The 4,459-nt window shown below is 39.4% G+C and overlaps 1 pseudogene; it reads left to right on the top strand.

The window, feature by feature from the left end:
• Positions 1 to 3,429: 3,429 nt before the first annotated feature.
• On the top strand, positions 3,430 to 4,194 carry LOC149174751 (pentatricopeptide repeat-containing protein At4g02750 pseudogene; annotated as a pseudogene).
• The last annotated feature ends 265 nt before the right edge of the window (positions 4,195 to 4,459 follow it).

The raw sequence follows: 4,459 nt of genomic DNA, 5'->3' as shown, positions 1-4,459 counted from the left end.
GAATGATGCAAGTTTGACAGATCAGTGACTGAAAGAGTTAGTCCTCGTATACTTCCCAGATCTGGGTTTCTAAAAGAGTTAGTGTCCTCATATACTTCCCAGCTCTGGTTTTCTAAGATGTAGCTCACTTGGATCCAAACAGTCATCTACCTTCATAAAATCTGTTTTGTCTGTTTATTTTACATGTAATTCATTTGAATTCCAATGTCATCCTTACACCATTGCCTTTCTTGTAGTGTATTTCTCTAACTCAATACATTCTACATAATCCAAAATTTCAATAAAAGCAGCCAAGTTGATACTACATTCATGTTGAGCACATTAATGGAAAAGATAACTGATTACACAACAAATTCTTATTTGTTCTTCCATAACAGATTCTATGTCATTAATCATTATGAAGTTCCATTTCCCAACACTTCTGTCATCAAAATGGTGAGACCATCAATATATACATCAACCAGAGCAAGTTAAAAAACATTTTCCACCATTCAGAATAGATATATATCACAAAATTCATCAACCGGAGAAAGCAAATAAAGGACAAATTTCAAAATCAAAAGTTCCACTATTCAGGTTATAGTATGGAAAAAAAAAAACCAAGGTAGGGAGATATTCACAGTCAAAATTCATGGGGAGAGTACTTCGGAAAGAAAACTGTGGACTTCTTAAACCATCCAAAGTTTAGGGAAAACTTAATTTTATCCCCCCCCTTCTCTAATTTAACATCTTTCTTAAAACTAATTAATTTAGGTTTAAGAAACCACAACCTGGTTCTCTTGCCCTCTTCTAATTTTTCCAACGTTCAAATTCTCTCCTACAGATTTATCTTGGATTCAATGCGATATAATCATGGCCTGGCTCTCTTCCATTTCCCATAAGCTCATCAGTTGTCTGGCCCTGATAATGGGTAAAGTATTCACCTAAATGTTTCAAGAAGTACACACATGGTCTTCCTCTCTTCTATCTCACTTCAGCTGTCTCGCCCTGACGATGGATGAAGTGTTCGCCCAAATGTTATGTTTCAAGAAGTACACACATGGTCTTCCTCTCTTCTATCTCACTTCAGCTGTCTCGCCCTGATGATGGATGAAGTGTTCGCCCAAATGTTTCAAGAAGTTTACCCAGCTTTCGTTCAGAAATATTCCCCAACACCTAGGGCAGGCAAACTCACTCCAACAATGAAAGAAATATTCCCCAACACAAAACTAAGGAAAGCAAAATCAGTCCAACATACCTTGTGATCTGATCAGAAGTAAACAAAAACCAAACCTAATTAATTATAACTGCTCCTCATGAATAACATTAACCGTACATACTTTTTAGGGCATACATTTGTAAATCAATGGTACCTCAACCAAAAAAGGAGAAAGATGAGAATGGATTTTCGCATTTTCAATCTGAAAATGATAGTGGGTTATTTCAAACCGATAACAGTTATCATCATAATAGGATGAATACAAAAGACAGAGAGGATACAAAAAGCCCATTAACATCATAACCAGACTGAAGGTACAAAAAACCATTAACCCATTAGATGGATAGTACGAAATCTCATTCATTATATAAAGAACCATAAGAGATCCGAATAGTATGGCAATTAATCTTAATTGTTTAAGGTATAAAAATGTATTTAGCAAACAATAACAACAAATGAAAGAAATTATGAATACGAGGAACTCACTGTGACAGTAACAACGACCACTACTGAAAATTCATTTATCTGAAAATGGTACAGATTCAATTAAACCCTTTCTCTTCCTTCTCCATTGCTTCATATCGGCTATCTGTGTTCATCATCATTTTCTGCCGCCTGAATCCACACAAAACAGCGTTGTTCTCTCACGATACAAAATCCCCGAAACGGCTTTCTTCCAAGTTTTTGTCAAACTCAAGACAGGTCATTTTTTTTCCATGCGCACAGGGTTGCTATTGATATAAAAACACAAGGCTATGCATGCAGGGAAGAAATACATGAAGAGTCTCTGCGAAGAGTCTCATCGCCAGCAGAAGAGTGTCATCGCTAGCAGGCAGTCTCTGCGAAGAGTCTCATTGCCAGCAGAAGAGTCTCATCGCCAGCAGGCCAGTCCTGACTTTTCATGGCCCATTACCATGGGAAAAAAACCATTTTTCTATGAAAAAAAACAGATTAAATGAACGGCAGAAAACACTCCAATCATCTAACACACATAATCAATGGCTCAGGATCGTACACGTCACATTTTAGGGATGTCTTTCTCAGAGGGAACGCCTTACGGCATAATTAGAGGACGGCCAAAAGTTGTTCGACAAAATGCCTGAACGAAATGTAGTTTCATGGAATACAATGATAGAAAGATATGCTCAGATTGGACGCATGGAGTATGCACGCCAATTATTTGAGAAAATTCCCAAACGAGATGTTGTGTCATGGACTTCGGTTATTACCGGATATGCCAAGAATGGATGTTTTCAAGAGTCATTGGATCTCTTTTCCTGTATGCATGAGGGGTGTGTTTACTGAAACCAATTTACATTCACCGGTGTTTTGAGTGCATGTGCCAGCCTTGAAGTCTTGCTACCAGGCAAGCAGGTCCATGCTGACAGTATTAAAATGGGTTTTCAATTTGATATTTCTGTGGGTAATGCAGCAATTAACATGTATGCCAAATGTGGAAGCATAGATAATGCACGACAACTGTTTGATACAATGCTTGAACGAGATGTAGTTTCGTGGACTTCAGTTATCGCAGGATATGCCCAGAATGAGTATGTCAAAGATGCATTGGAATTCTTTGCCCGGATGCTTAGTACTGGTACAATGCCTAACCAGTCCAACCTAACTTGTTTCCTGGGCATATGCACGAGCCTAGCAGCCCTTGAAGATGGCAAGCAAATCCATGCTCACACTGTCAAAACTGGTTTTGTGTCAAATGTAAATGTGGGCAATGTCCTTGTTAGTATGTATGCGAAATGTGGGGAAATTGATGATGCGCGTCTGTTCTTTGAGAGGATGTGTGAAAGTAATGTGCTGTCATGGAATTCTATGATTGTGGGATATGCAGAGAATGGAAGAACAGATGAGGCACGACAGCTCTTTGATGAAATGCCTGAAAGAAATGTGGAATCTTGGAATGTGATGATTGTGGGATATGCTCGGAATAAAAAAACATTTGATGCCTGTGTACTATTTGAGAAAATGCCCGAGGCAAATGTCATATCGTGGATTGCTGTCCTTACAGGATATGTTCAGAATGGACAAGATGAGGAAGCCCTGCAGCTTTTTTCTGGAATGGGACAATCTTGTGTGAAACCTAATAACTCAACCTGGGCAGTTGTTTTAAGTTCATGTGCTGACCTAGCAACCCTGGAACAGGGCAAACAGGTTCATGCTCAAATAATCAAGTGGGATTGGAGTCAGATGTTTTTGTGAGAAGTGTCATAGTTGACATGTATGCTAAATGTGGGAACCTAGATGATGCACGGCTATCATTTGATAAAATTTATAAACCTGACACGGTCTTGTGGACCACAATTATATCAGCATATGCTCAGCATGGACATGGCAGGGAGGCATTACTACTCTTTGAAGAAATGCAACAAGCAGGCTTGACTCCAAATCACGTTACATTTCTTGGTGTTCTGGCTGCATGTAGTCATATAGGCCTAGTGGACAAAGGCTGGCACTATTTCTTTTCCATGAGTCAGCATCATGGTATTAGACCAAGAGTGGAGCACTATGTCTGCATGGTAGATATTCTTGGTCGTTCAGGGCACTTGGATGAAGCAGAGGACCTTATCAACTCCATCCCTTATGAGCCTGATGCTATTCTGTGGAAGGCCTTGCTTGGTGCTTGCAGAGTCCATGGAAACCTTGATATAGGCAGACGTGCAACAGAACACCTTTTTGATTTGGAACCTCACAATGCAGCTGCCTATGTCTTGCTGTCAAATATTTATGCTGCTGCAGGCAAGTGGGATGATGTTGCAAAGGTGAGAAGAATGATGAAAGATAGGGAGGTAAAGAAGAATCCTGGATGTAGTTGGATTGAAATCAAGAATGTGGTGCACACATTTATTGTAGGAGATAGATCTCACCCACAGTCAGATAGAATTTATGCAATGCTGGATCACTTGTCTAAGCGGATGAAGGAGGCAGGATATATGCCTGACACAAAATCTGTACTGCTTGATGTGGAGGAGCAGCGCAAGTAACATAGTTTCTTTGTCACCACAGTGAGAAGATGGACGTTGCCTTAGGGCTTGACAACACAGTTCCATGGTTGCTTACTTTTACAGTCACAAACCTTTGAATTTGTTGTGATTGCCACATTGCCATCAAGTACCCTTACAAGATCATCGGGAGTGAAATTGTTACTCTCGATGCATACTGATTCCATTATCTCAATTATGGAATTTGATTTTCTGGGGATTATGATTTATCTATGATAATAATTTAAACTCCCCTCATTCATTAATT

Source organism: Pinus tabuliformis, chromosome 4_1 (assembly GCF_031772625.1).
Source record: "Pinus tabuliformis cultivar Carrire ecotype Pingquan chromosome 4_1, CPIR1, whole genome shotgun sequence".
Taxonomy (NCBI): domain Eukaryota; kingdom Viridiplantae; phylum Streptophyta; class Pinopsida; order Pinales; family Pinaceae; genus Pinus; species Pinus tabuliformis.
The sequence above is the reverse complement of the archived record's forward strand: the minus strand, read 5'-3'. Positions and strand labels throughout refer to the sequence as shown.